This window comes from Panthera leo, chromosome F3, assembly GCF_018350215.1.
Source record: "Panthera leo isolate Ple1 chromosome F3, P.leo_Ple1_pat1.1, whole genome shotgun sequence".
Lineage (NCBI taxonomy): Eukaryota > Metazoa > Chordata > Mammalia > Carnivora > Felidae > Panthera > Panthera leo.
The window spans coordinates 66,664,912-66,684,455 of NC_056696.1; the positions used below are offsets into that span (position 1 = coordinate 66,664,912).

The window sequence follows — 19,544 nt, forward strand, 5'->3', positions numbered from 1 at the left end:
GCAGGTCAGGACCGGGTTCAAGGGGACGCCCCACGAGGACCAGGACCCGATTCCAGCATGGCTCCAAATTCTTGCTCTGTCCCGCCTCCCGGAGTCAAGGGAGTCTACTGGGCGGATTTCATGAGCGCCACGGGTTCTAGGGTTTTCTCCTTATTGTCAATGACCAAACACTCACCGTGTCTGTTTCCAATGCCGTAGGCGCCTTCAGCACTGTGGTCAACGGTTCTGGAACTCTTGGATCTCAAGTAGAGGATTCTGGAAACCCGGTTTCTCTGACGGGAACTCAAGGAGGTTCTGTGTCATTTAATGTGACCCAAAGTCCAGAATTAGCTCCAGGACTCAAGCTGGAGAAGATTTCTTGGGCCATTAAAAACAAGTCCGACTACCTACTTCTCCTGCACGTGTCTCCTGGGGAAGATGTTCCAAAATGGGTCAACTTCCAGGACAAGCTCGAGAAGAGGGTCCATGTGCTCAACACCACGACCCTGAGGATTGACAACCTGACCCTTGAGGACAGTGGGCACTACTGGGCTCGAGTCTCCTTAACAGGAGGAAGAGAAAGGAACCGGTATTTCCACCTCACTGTCTACGGTAGGTGGTGGCTCCTCCCCCAATACATACTTACCCCTTCCTTTTGTCCCTGGGAGTGTCCCTGGCCCCCCTGGCAGGACCCCTTCCAGACCCCACCTTGAGGCTCTGGCTTCTCCCTTGAAACTGGACGCGGTGTGTTCACCACAAGTCGAGGCAGAGCTGACATCACGCCCGAGGCTTCACGCAGTGGCTCCCGTCCTCATAGCCACTCGCTGTCTATTTGGGTCAAGTCTGTCTTATCTGTAAAGTGGGGGGAGGATGCCATCCATCCTTGGAGGGAGGATGCCAGGGCGAGAGTGAGATTCCGCCCAAGAGAGCATGAGGCGTGATGCTCCCCACTCACATGACCCTGTGTCCTCTTGTCCCTCCTGCCCCAGAGCCCGTGCCCCGTCCCCAGATCCTGAACAAGACTCTATCCATCACACCAGACTGGTGCAATGTCACCCTGGAGTGCCACGCCCCAGGACCCAGAGAGGACGTGAATGTGTCCTGGGAGAGCCTCCCCAGGGAGCTGGAGGAGAGAGGGGTCCCAGGACCGGCCCCCAACCCCTGGACCCTGGCTCTGAAGCTGCCCCTGAGCCAGCCCAGCCCCAGCATCACCTGTGTGGTTAGCAACCCAGGGGACCGGAAAACTGCCACCCAGGACCTTGGGGAAGTCTGTGCCCACGGTGAGTGCATCCTGTCAGAGGGGAGGGGACTCCCGGGGCTCAGGTCCCCCTGGGTGAGGGTTCCGGGCTCTTTCCCCCATGTTTAGGTCACCTCCTGCCACCATCACCCGTCCAGGAGGCTGGCAGGCACATCCCGCTTGCTTCTGCCTTTCGGTGTCTCTCTCCTGCTCCTCTGCACCCCTCACCCTGCTGGTCCAGGCAGCCCCCTCGGTACCTCACCCCTGCCTCATCCTTCAGTCCTTGTGTGTCCCAGGAGGTTTCCAGCAAGCGAGGGGGGAGAGTCAGTGGTCGGTGCCACCGACCAGAGGGAGGCCGAGCCAGCCGCTGCCTGCAGGGTTCAGGCGTCGGGGCTCGTGTGCCCGTCTCCGGTCTCGGGGACACGCTTCCCGCCCAAGTGCTCGCCTGGATTCCCGGATGTGTCCTGGGCTCCCCAGGTTTCAGCCTCTGGCCAGGCTGCTCCTTCTTCCCCCAGACCTTCCCGTCCCACGTCCTCCCCTTCCCCACTTACTCCCGTCCAGGGACCCCTTGCCTGCAGCTGCCCCACCGTGTGTGACCCCTGCAGGCCCACAGGAGGCCACGCTGGGGTCCCGAGCAGCAGGCACTGACCTCGAGCGGGGCTCCTCACCTCGTCTGCTCAGGGCCCTGCAGGAGCCCCCGCTGAGCCGCCCTCACCCCTCGCCTCCTCTCAGGAGCACAGGGCCCCCCCCACCGAGAGCTGATGCTGTGGCCAAGGACACCAGAGGGAGGGGCCGCGGCTGCTTCTGCTTTGCCTTCCTGTCCCACCTCGGCCTCCCCACCTGACTTGCTCACCATCAGCGTGTCCCCGAGTGAGCAGCGACCGGCTTCCCTGTGTGCTGCCTCGTCCCTCCACCCCATCGTCCCCCTGCTGCCTCAGCATCCCTGAGTCCCCGGGGAAGCTCGTCCCTCAGTGACCGCTACCCCTCTGGAGGAGCCTCCTGCCTCCCGCTCACCCTCCTCCCTCCGGCTCCTCCCTCAACTCAGTTCGGCCCTCACCTCCTCCGGGAAGCCCTCCCTGGAGACCCATGTACTGGCTGTGAACCTCTAGTGCACCGCCATGGCCCTGGCTGGCTGCCTTCGGCCTTTTCCCAGCCCTCCCCCCATGGCTGAGGTGCTCAAGCACCTGGACCCTGTCCTGTCCCTCTCAGCACCCCGGCCCCAAGCAGGGCCCGGCGCTGGTTGAACGACAGGACCTGCCGTGTTCCCCCCTCTCCAGCCAAGACCTGGTCCCTTCACACGTCTGCACGTGCCTAGCAACGGGCATGTGACGTTGTCTCTTGTCTCATCCTTCTTCACTGTCTGTGTGGGAGGCAAACAGGTTCACATGGGCCGGACGGGTCTGCCCACCTGCCAGCTATCCTGGGGGCTCTTGTGGTCGTGCTGCTGATCCTCGGAGCTGGACTGTACCTTCTGTGCTCACGTAGGAGGAAGCAGAGCTTGGAGCCTGGGAGAGGCAGGTGCACTTCTCCTTCCCGTGCCCACGTACCTCCCCCCGCCCCCACTGACCCTCAGCTCCCTTCCCCCTGCGTCTTGCTGCTCAGGGATGTCCCTGCAGAAGGCTGGTGGGTGTGGGCGTGACCGAGGGGGGCATGCTGGGGGAGGGTACAGGTTTCCAAGGCTCAGATTCAAGCTCCATCGGTGGGACTCTCGTGCAGGGTCCCAGGAAGAGCACAGGGACCATGATGATGGCATCCAGTATGCAGAGCTGAGCCAGCAGACTTCCAGGGAGAGCAGGGACCAGGTAGGGCCGGGCGAGGCGGTCAGCCTGGGTTCTCCCATGTCCCTGTGCCTGGGTGTGAGTGTGTCAAACCCAGGGATCAGCAGTTTCTGGCCTCGTTGCCTCTGTATCCCTCTCGAGACAGTGCAGAGTTAACACGGGGTCCGTGCAGTGCTGGGCGCTTTGGGGGGAGGTCACGTGAGCGGCATGGCATCTGTGCGGGTCCCTCTGGGGCCCCTCTGTCCCTCAGCTGTGGCAGGAACCCTCTGTCTGCGTTCCAGGGTTCGGGGGAACCACATCTCGAACAGGAGACACCGCTCACGACAGTCTACAGTGAGGTCCGCCACCCGGGCCAGGGCTTGAGGGTGATTTAACTGGAAGAAGCAGGGAATCCAGCCTCCCCCCGACACCTCTGTTGTGCGCGCGATGCCTGCGGCCCTGGTCGTGCCCCCTCCCCCTCTGACTGCTCTCAGCAGGGACCGGATTCATCCAACCTCAGCGAATCTCTATGCGGACGCGTCGTGCAGAAGTTAAGCAGAAGACACCCATCGCGGCAGATCGAGGGGGACCTTCGTCGTTAAACGAGTCCAAAGCTGTGGTCCGGTTCCGCTCAGCCTCAGCCCCTTTGGCAACCGTCAACGGAGCCCACTCTCCCCACGTCTGTGCCCCGTCCGTCGTCCTGTCCGGACCCTCGGCCTCTGGGACCCATCGACATGAAGTCTCAACTTCCAGCCTCGACCGGTTCACCACCAGCCGGCTCAGTCTGTGCTTGAGTAAAAGCACAGTCTTGTGCTGTGTGAAAGAATACAAAGTCGCACTAGCCAGGGCTTGCTGAGTCCTGGCCCCGTGACGGGCACTGATCTCCTCACCCTCCTCGTTCGTCACTCACTGGGCCCTCGCAGACACTGTGTGAGCTGGGTGTCCTTGTGCCCACTTTGCAGACGAGGAGCAGGAGGCCAGAAAGGCTGAGTCTCAAGGCCGCACAGCTGGGGGAGCCCCAGCCGCACCGCAGCCAGGGCCTGGGTCCCAGCCGTCGTCTGGTTTCCCGCGTCCTGGGAAACCTCCTCCCTCTGTGCGGTCGTGCTGGCACCTGGCAGGGCTCCTATTTCTCAGGAAAAAGCAGAAGTTGATAAGTGAGTTCTCGTTCTGCCAGTTAACTTTTCCCTGACCGCTTACGGACCTCTGCCTCCCTCTCTCTTCTGTCCCCACGGGGGACACTGAGCTCCTCGTGTCTAAGAAGGACCTTTCCCTACACGTGAGGCCCCGTCTGAGGCACCCCTTCTCTGGTCCGTCCCCCTGACCCTGCTGGCTCCCTCCCTGCAGCCTGCACCCTGGCTGGGGCTCCGCCTACTGAACGGCTGATCCCGCACCCGGGACCCACCTCAGGGGACCCCTAGAGCCCCCAGGGGTGACCCCCACGCGTCAGCTGCCACCTCCACCCACAGCAGGTGCCCCTTCTCAGGAAATGGGCCACACCCTGGACTCCTTCCTTCCTGCTCAGGGGCCCAGATCCGGTGCCTCTGAAGCCCCAGGCCTGTGCCAAGCGCCTCGGGTGCAACAAGTTTATTTTGTTGTCGCACTTGCAAGAGGAAAGCCGGAGACGCTGAAGCCTTAGCGGTTTCTGCCACTCACTCAAGAGGAAACAGGACCAGACCCTGGGTTGGCACACGTGCTTCCCGCCTGTTGGGGCTGTGGGTTCGGCTCCCCCTCTTCACCCCTGCGCTGTGTCCTCCCCGCCCTCTCTCCCTGCCCTCACAGCCCAGCTTCCCTTCTTGTAATCCAGGGACGGGCAAGACAGAGCAGGGGCTCGGCCCCCACAGGAGGGAAAGTGTTTGCAGGCCATGAATGTGCGTGTTCCGTTCGGAGGAGAGGCTGGTCGCCTACCTGAGCCTCAGGTCACCTCTTGGACGCACAAACTCTCTCCTTCCATCTCTACCTCTTCCCGCCCCCCCCCCCCATGCGAACAGAGTGGCCTGCTATTTGCCAGAATTAGTAATCCAAGCAGGACAGAAGTGGGTCTCAAATGTCCCTGCCTGTCCGTCTCCCCAGCTCAGCCTGAGGCTCCACCGGAAGCAGGTGGATCCCCCGAGATCAGAGGAAAGCAGACGAGGTAATCGCCCCTAAAACCTCAGCTTCTGCAAGGGAGCATGCACACACCAGCCTCCAGCCAAGCAGCTGCGCGTGCCTCAGAACTAAGGCTTCCAGAAACATCCAGATTGCAACTGAAAGGACGATTCTAAGTATCTGAGAACGGTATCCGCATCCGGAGAGGGGGCAGAGCCGGGCTGTGTCTGAACCTTGCAGTAAATGTTGTGAAACAAGCCTCTTCCCCCACCCCGCCCCGGGGTCCTGAAACCTCACCCCTGCTGGTGGGCAGGGAACAGGTAAAAGCATCTCCTGGACGCTGGGCTACATGAACTATAGCAGGTGGTTGGTATGATTAACCTCACTGCACACAGTCAGTGAGAGAGGAGCCCCGACCTGAAGTCTGAAATGATTCTTATTTTCAGTGTAGACCAGAGAGTCAGGGGCATGAGGTACACAGGACCAGGTACCACCCCAATCCTGATGGGGCTCCCTGGCACCGGGGACCATCCCCCCCTTAATCCCCTTGTGCGCGACCACATGGCCCCACCTGCCCCCGCACACCGGCTCAGGGCCTCCGTGACCGCCCCCGGCCTGCAGCACAAACTGTTACATGTCTGTTCGATCCTGCTGGTACCATGGCCCGTCAGTCCCCTCCCCGTTGGCCTCTATCCTGCCCTCTTGGCAAACTCGCTTACTAGTCTGGGGAATTTTCTGTAGATTCCTGGGATTTTCTTTTTTTTTTTTTTAATTTTTTTTTTTAACGTTTTTATTTATTTTTGAGACAGAGAGAGACAGAGCATGAACGGGGGAGGGGCAGAGAGAGAGGGAGACACAGAATCGGAAGCAGGCTCCAGGCTCTGAGCCATCAGCCCAGAGCCTGATGCGGGGCTCGAACTCACGGACCGTGAGATCGTGACCTGAGCCGAAGTCGGCCGCTTAACCGACTGAGCCACCCAGGCGCCCCTCCTGGGATTTTCTACGTAGACAAACATAAGTAACATCTGTGATCAAGACAGCTTTTCTTTTCCCCTTTCCAATCTATATCTTGCTTGATTTCTTTTTCTTGCCTTAGTGCATCTGATGAGACTTTCCCTAGATGCTGCAGAGGAGCGGTGACCACAAGCACCGTTGGCTCGTTCCCAACATTAAGGGAAAGCGTCCAGTTTTCCGCCTTCCACAGTGACGTTCGCTGTCGGCTTTTCTGTCAATATGTTTTATTACATCACTCGGTTTCATTTTCTCTACCTTCGTTTTTCTTATTTCCTCTCTTCCACTTGCTTTGCATTTGTTTCGCTCGTATTTGTATAGATTTGTAAGATAAATGCTTAAATTATAAATTTGGAGCATTTCTCCTTTGGTAAACTATGCTTTGAATCATGTTCATTTCCTCATAAGCACCTTGTTCGCGTCTTTTCCCACGTTTTGATGTCTTGTACGTTCATTTCCGCTCACTTCAAATGTTGAGATATTTCCCTTCAGGCGCCCTCTTTGACATTTGCGCTATGGAGACTTGTTTCGTTTCATCCGTAAGCGTTTGGAAATTTCCCGTCATCTTTCTGTTATTAAACTCTACCCGAGGTCTGTCACAGTCCGAGAAAACACATTATTTCAGGACGCAGAAAATCGTTGACGTTTGTGTTCTGGCCCAGGATGGGACACTGTCTTGGGAGCTGAGAGGGCTCTGCAGGCTGCTGGTGGGGCCGAGTGTTCCTCAGATATCAGCCGGGTCAGGCTGGTCCATGGTCGTGTTTAGCATCACGTGTTCTTGCTGACTGTCCGCCTCTCGCCGCGCTACCGGGATGGGAGTGCCGGGCCCTCTGGCTGCGATGGTGGACGCATCTGTTCCCTTTCAGTTCTGCCATTTTGCCACGTGTATTTGGTGCCGTGCCGTCTTCAGGTGGGCACACGTCGGGGGTTCTCGTCACGTCTTGCTGAACTGACCTTCCGCCATTGTCCGCTATTCTCCTTTACCCCTGGTAACTTCCCGGGCTCTGAAGTCTACTTTCTCTGATATGATTTAGCCCTTCTACGTTTCTTTGGATTCGTGTTTGTGCGATCTGGTGGTTCATTTTATACGTCACCCGGCTGGGCCACAGTGCCGAGAATTGCGGTCAAGTATCATTCTCGATGTTTCCGCGAGGACACGTGGGATGAGATAAACTGAAAAGGATAAACTCTGAGTAAAGCAGGCTGCCCTCCACAATGTGGGTGAGCCGCATCTCATCGGGTGAAGGCCTGGAAGCTGCCAAGTCTGACCTCCCCTGAGGAGGAAAGATTTCTGCAGCAGACGGTCAGGGGACGAGACCTCCAGCACTGGCTCTTCCCTGTGTGTCCAGGCTGATGCCATTTGGCCTGAACCTCAACAGCAGACCTTCCCTTGTCTCAGCCTGGTTCCCCACCCTGCAGACTCCAGGCCCGCCAGCCTCTGTCAGAATGTGAGCCAAACCTGTACAATGAATCTCTCTAGACCTGCAAGCATCCCTTTAACTCTGCTTCCCTGGAGAAGCCGGAGGGACACCACGGCATGTCTGTTCCTATCCTTTGACTGTGAACCCAGCTCTGTCGAGCCAGACGGGAAGTGTGGTCGCAGAGGGAGCTGACCCCCAGCCGTGTGTGCAGCTGCCCGTCTGCCCCCGGCCGAGGCGCCCCCTGGCCATCCCCTGCCTGTCCTGCTCCTACCCCGTCCCGGCGCCCACACTGAAGGCCCCTCACAAATCTCTCTCCCCGCTGCGCACCCGGGGCTTTGGTTCTCCCTGCGGCTGATTTTCCTGAGATCCTCTCCCTCGCCCTCTTTTCTCCCTGCTTTTCTCCCACTCTGACTGACCGTCCCAGCGAGAGTCACGGTTCCCTTGTCCCAGGCGTCCCCCCAGCCCGAGGGGACTCCCGGGGGACCTCGGCCGCTGCGTGAAAACCGTGCCCCGGAACTGGAGGAAGAGGGCGGAGGGGTGAGGGGAGGGAGCCTCGAGGTCACGAGGGGACGGTCCCGCCCTGCCTGCTCCTGCTCAGCCGTGGGACAAGGAGAACGGAGGCGATGGTGTTGCTTCTGCTCGTGGGAGAGGATGTTCCCGTGCTGAGTGTTTAGAAAACGCTGCTGAAAACGGTAAAAGGGGCGGCAGCCAGAGGGGGAGGCAGACGAACAGGAACGAACGTGGAGCCGGGAGCCGGGGTCCGGCTCCATCCGCTTGCCTGAAGCCACGGGCCGCCGAGGAAGGCTGGAGGACACTAGAGGTGCAGAGTCCCTGAGAAGGCGTTGGACACGTGGCCACGGGGGTGCGGCTCCGACGGTCCAGTTACAGGGCTGCAGGACGGGAAGTGAGAGGCTCCATGATGCAGGAGGCGAAATCTGGGTGGATGAGCCCTGGGACGCTCAGTTGACCTCATTCCCTCCTCCCGCGTCCCCATCCAGGGTGGAGGGGACAGGGCTCCGGTCCCGGCCGGGGCCGCCCGGTGCCAGGGTCCTGGCGCCCCGACTCCCTCTGCCCTCTCCCCCCCTTCCCACCTTCCACATGCGTGGGCTTTAATGGGATGGACCGGATGGTGGGTCCCAGTCAACTCTCCCCCGGGAGCGTCTCTACGAGACTAAAGTTCCTGCCTCCCTTGCTTCTTCTGCCTACGGCGACCAGATTGAGCCTGGGTGAGGATCTCTCTCCTGGGTTTGCTTCCCTTCCACACCCGGTCCCCGCGCGGCTGGCAAATGCTGCTTGTGTGCGGGGACGTCCTTAGCTTCCGTGTCGTTAGTCCCCCCCTGCACCGTAGGTGATCGGAGGGCAGAAGCCTCACCTCGCTCTCCGCCACATCCCCCGTCCCTCCTACAGAGGTGCGTCGCAGAAGCAGTTGAGTAACTGCGGCTGGAAGGTGGTGAACATTTGCCCCGAGAGAATCTGTCCCTCGTCTGGGCTTGTCCGGGAGCCCCCCAGCCCCCACGTCAGCTCACCCGAAGTTGAGTGTCGTTGTCCCTGCGGACAAGCTACTCAGAGCTGCCCGCTCGTTCTGCAAAGGGCACCCGCCGGGGTCTCCTAGGAGCCGACCTGCTCGGGGTGCATCCGGCCGTGGGAACGCGGCTTCTGCTGCTGGGGCCAAGTCTCAGTCCATCTCCCGTCATGCGGACCCACCATGGGCATCCGGCCTGTGACGCGAGCAAGTAAGAAGGACGTAGCGGGTACCCTGGAGCCCTGGGCCACAGCAAAGCACCAGGAAGTGGACCGTAAGTCTCCTGAAAATCAAGGTTCCTCACATTCTGTTACAGGTTCTAGGGGTCCAGTCACTTAGGGAACATCAGCACATCCCTCCAGGCGAAAGCAAACTGTGTCACTTTTTGCCCCTTCATAGGGAAGGAGACACCAGGCTTTCTAAGGGTTTGTGACTGACGAGCGTGTCACAACGGGTGTGCGACGTCACTCCACTCACACATCACCCCCACTTGGAAGACAAGAGAAGGTTCTCCGGCTGGGGCTACAGTGTATGTGGCCCTGTGATCGGCCCTGTGGTGTTGGAGCCACGGGGCTTTCACGTGATCTTGAGACCCGACCCTTCTTGACAGAAGAAAACTCAGAGGTTCCTCTGGGGTGAAGAGAACCACTATTTCCGTGGAAAGCACTTCTCCTCTCACGGAGAGGGTATCGGACTCGAGTAGGCACTTAGCGCCAGACCATGGGCCACACCAAATGACCACGTAACCCGATGACGGTCCTCAGCCGCGTGTTTTCTGAGCCACGAGACCACACCAGCGGGCGCGTCTGGTCACATTGCGAGTGGAGCTTGCACACGAGAGCAGGCTCCAGCAGGACCCTTGCAGCCCCGACGTGCCTGCCCTGCTGCTCAGACCGGGTCTGTTGGTGGACAAACGCAGATCCACACGGCCTGTGTCCCCACGTGGTTAAACGCTCAACACAGCAAGCTCCACTCTGCCGTGAAGTCCGGTCCTCTGAGCACACTCGGACGACTGCATTGCAACAAGTCACTTATGAAGCTGTCAGCCGGACAGTGGTGTTGACCCCTCGGAGCCACGACTCCTTCCAAAATCAGAGACATCCCTGGGAGGGAAAGGAGGCCTGTGGCCAGCCCTGGGCTGCTGGGGGCCTCCCACCTGCTTCCCCTGATGCAACAGAGTCTCCTGAAGACTGACGGCCACTGGGGGGAGCCGCCCCCAGGCCAGGGGACACCTGGTCCCGTGAGCAGCAGACGCGGGGCCGTGCCAACGACCGAAGGCACGCCACAGTGTGGTTCGGAGGAGAGGGGGGCGGGTTAGAGAAAGGCTGAAAGGCCCGTATGAGAGACCGTGTCTCGGTTAATTTTTTTTTTTTAAGTTTATTTATTTCTTTAGAGAGATTGAGAGCGTGAGCGGGAAAGGGGCAGAGAAGGAATCCCAAGCAAGCCCTGTGCTGTCGGCACTGAGCCGGACGCGGGGCTCGAACCCACGAACAGTGAGACCGGGCCCTGAGCTGAAATCAAGAGTCGGGCACTTAGCCGACCGAGCCGCCCAGGCGCTCCCATGTCTGGGTTGCAAGTTGTTAGGTTTCTTTTTAAATTTTTTTTTTTAACGTTTATTTATTTTTGAGACAGAGAGAGCATGGACAGGGGAGGGTCAGAGAGAGAGGGAGACACAGAATCTGAAACGGGCTCCAGGCTCTGAGCCGTCAGCACAGAGCCCGACGCGGGGCTCGAACCCACGAACCGCGAGATCATGACCTGAGCCGAAGTCGGCCGCTTAACTGACTGAGCCACCCAGGCGCCATAAAGGTTGTTAGGTTTCTGACCACACATCAACCACAGGGCAGGAGAGGCCTCCACACATGCAGAGGTCAGAGGGACTTGCTTACTGGAGACTGACAAAAAGTCACACAGCTTTGTGTAAGAATCTGCGAGGGAGTCCGACGGAGGAGTCCCAGACCTCACCAGACGGGCCTCCAAATTACTGTTCTCGGGGCAGCTGTTTGAGGAGGAAGAAAGGTTGGTGGTAATTCGTCGATGGCTGGGTTGGGTGGGGACATGGGTGGGGTTCAGGGACCGGGGCGGGGCGGGGAGGGGGGCACCGCGGGTACGTTGAGCCCCTGAAGTTACATTTGTGCGGAGCAGCCTTCTGAGGGAAGGACGGACAGCGTCCACCCCCGGGCCCGGAAGGGGCCTCAGACCCACTGTGTCAGGGGCGCCGTCCGATACAATGGCCGCGAACTCGTCTCCGTGCACGCGGGCTGGGGCACAGAGCTGTCACGGGACGGAGCACTGCTCTTAGCGCCTGGGAGTCGTGGGGTATGTGGAGTAGATTCGGACAACCCGAGCCCTGCCTGCAGCCGGGAAGGCGGAAAGCCCCTAACGGCTTGTTTTAAGTCAAGGCGAAAGAGGGTGTTATCAACACCGACACCGGAAGCAGACCCCACCTGGGAGTCCAGGAATCCAAGCCAGGAAACGGGGTGTCCGAGTGAGGGGTAGTTTCAGACCGACCGGTAAAGACCTTAGTCGATAAACTCTTCTCCGCCTGAAAGGGGAAGAGCATCTACCAAAGGGCGCCCTCTGCAGGTGCACGGGCTGTGATCCCAGGGGTGGCCCTGACCTTCCGCAGGCAGGCCGTGTGAGCGACCAGCTCTAAGGCCCGGGGGCCGCCGGGTTGGATCAAACAACAGCTGCACACGTCACAGCTTGAACCCCCAGCCCCTCCTGTGGGTACAGGGAGACCCCGCCGGGCTGGGTTGGACAGATAAAGCCGTATTTGACAAGCCGGCGCCCCTCAGGGCCAGAGCCATAAGGGACCACAAAGTTACAGGACCGTGGCAGGTGCCCAGAGAAGAGTTCTGCACCGCCCTTGGAGAGAGGACAGAGTGCGAGATCCCACAGGACAGGGCAGCCCTGCGTCACAGGCGAACATGGTGGTCGGTCGTCCCCTCTCCCTCCTCGGGAGGCGGAATGTGCAAGGACCTATAGGACTCCTCCACGATGACGTGATGGGACGGAGAGAATGGTGTCCACCAGGACTGCAGAGGTTGAAGAAGGCTGACCGGCCGGAGGAGGAGACAAGCAGTCAGAGTGCGGAGGCTGGACCGCCCGTGAGGAGGGCCACTTGTCGGGAGGGGTCGCCCTGGCACCGAGGCGGTCGGGCACGCGGGCAGCCCCCCCCCCTGCCCTGCCGCGGCCTCCAGATGCCGCTGGGGTCACCGCACCAGCCGGTGGATTAGCCCAGGCGAGCACTTCTGTGGGGTGCCCACGGGGCACCCGTGCAACGCGCGTACCTGGGGTCCGCAGCGGAGAAGCCACGGGCAGGACAGCGAGGCTGCAGACCTCAAACATTACCGGTCTGACGGCCTGTGGTCGTCGCGGGCCGTGAAAGAGGGATTCAGGCCAAGTTCAATCAAGTTCACGTCTGCGTTACATTGAAGATGACGTTCCAAGAGGCGCTGGTTTTTCAGTGGCACACGTGTCATTCATCGGGGTGCGAGGGCTTTTATGTTGGAGAGGAGCTCAAAAGGCGCCTGCTTACCATCCCCCCCCTCCCCTGCAGGCTGGATGACCCTGCAGCAGCGTGGATCAGCCAAGCCTTCAGCGGGGACTGAGCTGACGTCCTCCCTCCTCCCTCCATGGCCGCTCCTCCCCGCTGGGGACATGACCCCAGACAGACTGGCTCCTCAGGAACCACATATGGGAATGGAATCAAATTTCCCAGAACCTCGTAAACAACCACTTCTCTGTCTCTCCTCACCCAGAGTTCGTGACTCCGCCCAGCAAGCATCTCCCTTGGTCTTTTCTCCTTAGTTTGAATTTGACTCTGTCCAGAAGAATCTCGGTTTCTCCCTCAGAGGCTTTGTCACAGAACCTGTCTGCCTTGCCTCAGTCCACTTGTCATACGTCCCCAGGCCTGAACACCCTCTACAAGTCAAGTCTTATGTGGCCAGTTGGGATGGGGGGGCGAGGGGGGGTACGGACGGTGGAGAAGAGAGGAGGCTTTTCCCTGCACAAATTCCTTTTTGCCAGAGACAACAAGCTGACTTCCAAAAACATGCTCAAATTCACGGATCATCACCGAAATAAGAAATGAAAGAGAGGGGCACCTGGGGGGCTCAGTCGGTTGAGCGTCCGACTGCTGATTCCGAGATCGGGTCATGATCTCACGGTTCGTGAGTTCAAACCCCGAGCCGAGCTCTGTGCTGATGGTGTGGAGCCTTCCTGGGATTGTCTCCCTCTCTCTCTCTCTCTCTCTCTCTCTCTATCCACCACTCATGTGCATGCTCTCTCTCTCTCTCAAAATAAATAAATAAACGTAAAAAAAAAAAGAAGTGGAAGAGAATACCACTTCCATATATCAAATTGACAGTCAGGATAATCATGTTCAGCGTTGACAAGGCTGTGGAAAAAAAGGGAACTCACATGCACCGTTGGAAACTGATATTTCCCAGACCTTTGTACGACAAGGGAGGGCTGATGAAATACAGGAATTCCGTGGGGGGAGCTCGAGGAAAAGCCCTCTCCCCCTCCCCCTCTTTTCTTCTTTGTGGCATCTGGAACTTGCAACAAGATGGCTAGAGTTACAGCAGCCATTTTGCGACCTTGAGGACAGAAGCCACACACCGAGGAACAGAAAAATACAAGCAGCCTGGGACCTCGATGCTTCGCAGAGTCACCACTCCTGCCCTGACCTGCTTGCCTACAGGCTTTTTCTGAACACCAGAGAAAAACAACCCCATCATTTGTTTAGGTCACCACGACTAGATCTCTCTCACGGCAGCCCACGAGAGTACAGTAGAGAGAGTCCAGAGTACAGAGGGTATAGTAGGCCCCCTTGTTCGTGGTTTCACTCTCTGCCGTCATCACAGTCGGGAGGCAGATGACTCTCCTTGTGACAGCCGTAGCCCAACGCCATATCACAACGTCTGCGTCCTTCGCCTCCCTTCCCCTCGTCACATGGGCATTTTATCATCTGACACCATCCTCGGAAGGAGGAGAATGAGATATTTTGGGAGAGAAAGCACATACACGTAGCTTTTATGATAGTACACGGTTATGATTGTCCTGTTTTCGTTCGTTAGTATCGTTAATCTCTGTGCCTGACTTGTAAACCAACCTTCATCACAGGTGTGTGTGCACAGGAGTGAATACAGTCTCCATGGGGTTTGGGACTCTGTGGCCTCAGGCATCACCGGGGGTCTCGGGACGCATCTCCCGTGGGTGAGGGGGCACTACTATATTTCTAAAGGACACAGATATTGGTTGTAACATTGCTTTAGAATAACGTTAGCAGCCTAAACACCCCTAGCTCCCACTTTCCTGAGGCTTTCCACGTCCGACCCCCAGCTCAGCACGCAAGATCCTGACCCTCAACCTCTGTCTCGTAGCGAAACTTGAGCATGGGTCTAGTTCAGCACGTGCCTCCCCGGCTGCTAGGGAACCAGACGTGTCATTCTAATATTTCTAAATTTCTGGAAAGGAAGACACGAAGTACACAAGACTCAAGAAGTATAAACTGTGTAAAACCCCAAGTTACATCAGCAAAAACTGAGAAGTAGCAGAAAGAAAATGGGATTCGTTCTCACGAAACCCAGGAACAGAAATAGAGGTCTGTTCGTAGCGTCGATAACGAGAGACAGAGTAGTTCTTTATTTATTATTTATATATATATAAATATATAAATAAATATATATATAAATATTATATATTATAAATATATAATAATATATTATTATTATATTATATAATATATATATAATTATATATAATATATATAATTATATATAATATATATATTATAATATATAAAAATATATATTATATAAATATATAAATATATATATATAATAAGTTCCTTATTTATTATTTATAGGACACCACTAGTAAAATTAAAATTAAACTAGGAAGGGCGCCCAGAGCATCAGTCAGTTAAGCATCAGACCCTTGATTTCTGATCAGGTCATGATCTCAAGGTTGGTGAGATGGAGCCCCACGTCGAGCTCTGCGCCGATGGCACAGAACCTGCTGAGGACTCTCTCTCTCTACCCCTCCCCCTCTTGCTCTCTCTCTCTCTCTCTCTCTCAATGTAAATAAAATAAACTTTTAAAAAATTGAAAATGGGATGTTAACCTTCCAAATCTTTAGGAGGTAGAGAGGCAAAGAAATAAAGTCTATGTTGGTGGTTCATCATTTATGGCAAGATTGCAAAACGTATGTTAAAAGATTTTAAGCAGACAATCTCACATTATATTTGTCAATTTGGGAATTGCACATTTCAAAGCATACACCAAAAATTACAACCTAGAAAATATAAGACATCCATACCCAGGAAACAAACAATATGTTAAGATCTTACAGTTTGTGATGGCTTCGTACAACATTAGCTAATCCCTCAAGGCTCAGAATGGGTTTAGAAGAGACGTATGATGGGAGTAGGGGCACAGCCATACTTCCGTCTTCTTGAATATTGTGCAAGTGTGGATTTTTGAATTCAAGGATTCAGGCCAGGAGAAGGTAGGGAAGCTTAGACTGTTTACATTCCTCGTCTATTTTAAGGCAACGTCACAACAAACATCCGAGTCTGTTAGAAATACATTTGGGGGCTAGTCAGAGAGATCTCATCCTGGAGATCTAAACAAGTCTGAATCTGTGATGAGTTCCTTGTCCGATTCAGCTGGTGGTCTGTTTTGCATCATAGCGTGGAGACGGAGAGCTCACGCCAGGCGTGGGACAAGCCAGCTCTGGTTTTTCTTCTTCTTCGCTTAGGTGTGCCGTCTTCAAGCCATGAATCCTGGGAGGGGATCTTTTTTGGCAATGCCACCTTTCTGTGCTGGTTCGGTCAGTGATATCCGTGCCCCCCAGACAGCAAGAATCTGGAGTCCAGCCAGTGGGTGGGAGGGCTCCTCCCGGGGCTGTTCACTGTCACTGGGTGACAGACAGATCAGGCCAGGGTGCCAGTGAAATTCTATTACGTGCTCGAAGTGGGGTTTTTTTCCCTGATCAAAATGAAAGTATAGATAGACATTCTTGTATTTTCTTTGCATCTCTCACTGGATCATCTCATATAACACACTTTGGAGACCAGTACTTTATCTAAAGGCTAGCTTTTTTGTTTTCATTTTATTTTAAAATGTACAGGAAAACGTACCCAGAGGAACTGTATGTGAATGCCTGCGACTGACTAAATAATGGGCAGAGGCCCTGAGGAGACACTGTTCTGAAGGTGACATCCAGATGGCCCAGCTCAACATGTATTTCCTCAGGGACACGCAAATCAAAACCATGGAATCACCTCCCGCCCAGTAGCGTAGCTGGAATCAAAGACACAAGGGGCAACGAGCAAAGACCCAAGGGGCAAAGAGCAAAGACCCAAGGGGCAACGAGCAAAGACCCAAGGGGCAACGAGCAAAGACCCAAGGGGCAAAGAGCAAAGACCCAAGGGGCAACGAGCAAAGACCCAAGGGGCAAAGAGCAAAGACCCAAGGGGCAACGAGCAAAGACCCAAGGGGCAACGAGCAAAGACCCAAGGGGCAACTAGCAAAGACCCAAGGGGCAAAGAGCAAAGACCCAAGGGGCAAAGAGCAAAGACACAAGGGGCAACTAGCAAAGACCCAAGGGGCAAAGAGCAAAGACCCAAGGGGCAAAGAGCAAAGACCCAAGGGGCAAAGAGCAAAGCCCCAAGGGCAACGAGCAAAGACCCAAGGGACAACGAGCAAAGACCCAAGGGGCAACGAGCAAAGACACAAGGGGCAACGAGCAAAGACCCAAGGGGCAACGAGCAAAGACCCAAGGGGCAACGAGCAAAGACCCAAGGGGCAACGAGCAAAGACACAAGGGGCAACGAGCAAAGACACAAGGGGCAACGAGCAAAGACCTAAGGGGCAAAGAGCAAAGACCCAAGGGGCAAAGAGCAAAGACCCAAGGGGCAACAAGCAAAGACACAAGGGGCAACGAGCAAAGACACAAGGGGCAACGAGCAAAGACACAGGGGGCAACGAGCAAAGACACGAGGGGCAAACTGGCACAGCCACTGTGGAAAACACTGTGGAGTTTCCCCAAAAAACTAAAACATAGAAATGCCATACGACCCCACAGTTTCACGTCTGGGTATTTACCTGAGGGCACTGGAATCCAGATTTCAGAGACTCTGCCCCCTCCCCACATTCATGGCGGCATAGTCGCAACAGCCAAGACGCGCGCGCACCCCAGGGTCCAGAGCGGGATGGGCAGATCACGGGACATACACACCACAGGGAGTCCTAGTCAGCCACAAAAAGAAGGAGGTGGCCGTTTCATGACCACATGGACGGACATCGAGGGCCATGTGTTAGGCGAACTAAGTGCGACAGAGAGAAAGACAGACTCAATGCGCTCACTTACGTGTGGATCCACACCTGTTACACTCACCTGTGATCAGCACCGGGGCCACATAAGGAAACGTTGAATCGCCACATTGTACACCTGAAACCAACAATACACTGTGTGTTAACCAACCGGAATTTAAATAAAAACTTTTTAAAAAAGCAAGACTAAAAGCTGAACGCCCGGCCCTAGACTAGAGCGTGGTTGCCAGCAGCCACGGGCTGGGGTGGGGAGGCAGCTCACGCTTGCAGGGCTGAAATGAGTAAGTCCCAGGATCTAAGGCACAGCCTGGTGACTAAAATTAATACTGCCGTGTTATAGGGACGCCTGGGTGACTCAGTCGGTTGGGCGTCCAGCCTCGGCTCGGGTCACGATCTCGCGGTCTGTGGGTCCTCGCCCCGTATCCAGCTCCACGATGACAGGGAGGAGCCTGCTTGGGCTTCTCTCTCTCCCTCCCTCTCTCTCTGCCCCTCCCCTGCTCGTGCTGTCTCTCCCTCTCAAAATGAACAAACTTAAAAAAAACAATAGCCGACATTAAGAAAAAGAAAATACCACTGCGCTACAGACCAGAAGGGCACTGAGAGGGCGGATCCTAAGTGTCACGGCACCACCACGACGCGAGGTGTGGAGGTGCTAACTGTCCTCGTGTGGTGACATTTTCACAACGTGCATACAGTCACACACGCTGTGTGTCCATTATGACTCAATAAAGATTGGCTCTGGGAGGCGTGATAACAAGTGGTTTTCGTTCTTCTGTGTCAGTTTCTATGTTTTTCCGAATTTTAAATAATCAACATGGATTATTCTCATCAGAAAGACAAAAACTTATTTTTCAAATCCGTATGCCTATAGCTCAGCAGGTGGGGGGAGGCCTGTTGGTGCCACCAGTTGTTGGCAGCAGATGCAAAGTGCGGGGTGGGGTGGGGGGTAGGAAGCGATGGCAGGGCGGGGGACAGCCAGGGCGATAGGGGCAGGGGGCTGGGGGGGACAGGCACAGGGAGGGCCGGGGGCTGGGCAGGAGTGGAGCAGGTGTGCTGGGTGTCCCCGCACTCAGGACTGTCAACAAAACAGACCCGACTGTGCTCCTTTGCTAGGCAAACAGGGCGAGCAGAATCTTATTTGCATGTGTCTGCACCTGTGAGGACGACCGTCCTTCCTGCTCGTGCACCCGACCCGTTTCTGCTCGCTCCACGCACCCCTGCCCTTTGCGTGCTCAGAGGACAGAGGCGGGGGGCCCGTAGGAACGGGTGCCGTCCCTGTGTCACCTCAACCCCTCGGGCCACACAGGAACCCCTTCTCTATTCGCAAACTGCTGGATCATGAGAAAAACTGTCAATAAGGAAACGACATGTCATTCCACACACACGAGGGAGCTGGGTCCCGTGTCAGGCCCTGCTCGGAAGCTGCACTGGGTCATGTGATGTCCCAAGTAACATCTGGCTTAGGTGTCATTCTCTCCATTTGACGGGTGAGGCAAAACAAAGCTCAGGAAGGGACAGCGGACAGCCGGTGTTCCAGGATCTGGGACAATGTGCCCAAATCTTAGGGCCAAAGGTGGCAGAACCAGACTTTAGGATGCAGGGGGTCTGACTGAAGAGCTCAGCCCCTCTCTCCACCCTGGGGGGGGGCGGGGGCTCTGGGGCCAAGGGCGGGGGCCAGGCTACCAAGTCTGGGTCACCCTACCCTGCTTCTGCCTGTGAGGAACCGAGGCTCAGGGAGGCCAGGTAAGAAGCCTGAGCTCAGAGTTACTAAGTACACACAGGGTCCCAGTAGCCCCGAGACGCTGTCCCCTCTGGGACGCACAAAGCAGGGGACCCTCTGTGGCACTCACACAAAGTCTTCCGACCTCCAGTTGGGGGCTGGAAACACTGCCACTATTTGAAATAATACTCTTCTCTCTGAGCTGTGCCTCCTTCCTACTCCGGCCTGGGGAAATGATGACATGAGTATTTCTCAACGGGGAGACAGCTGCTCTGCTACGGTCTTCCCCCAGCCTGATTCTCTCCTCTTTGCCACCCAACGGTCACTGTGGCTTCCTAGTTAGGGTCAGGGACCCCGTGGGGACAGGGAGCCGTTCAGGGAGTCCTGCTGGGTTTTTTCCTGGAGACACGGAGACATCCACACCGGCTCCCCTGCCCCCAGACCACACCACTGTGGTGCCACACAGA

At 56.4% G+C, this 19,544-nt stretch overlaps 2 long non-coding RNA genes across 2 annotated transcripts; both read left to right on the forward strand.

The window, feature by feature from the left end:
• The first annotated feature begins 1,087 nt into the window (after positions 1-1,087).
• LOC122211868 lies at positions 1,088-5,789 on the forward strand. Its single transcript, XR_006198873.1, has 4 exons — positions 1,088-1,259; positions 2,596-2,734; positions 2,933-3,018; positions 3,276-5,789. It is a non-coding gene; the product is annotated as an uncharacterized LOC122211868 (long non-coding RNA).
• Positions 5,790-10,518: 4,729 nt separating this feature from the next.
• On the forward strand, positions 10,519-16,623 carry LOC122212120. The gene is made up of 3 exons (XR_006199005.1): positions 10,519-10,588; positions 10,822-11,031; positions 16,153-16,623. It is a non-coding gene; the product is annotated as an uncharacterized LOC122212120 (long non-coding RNA).
• The last annotated feature ends 2,921 nt before the right edge of the window (positions 16,624-19,544 follow it).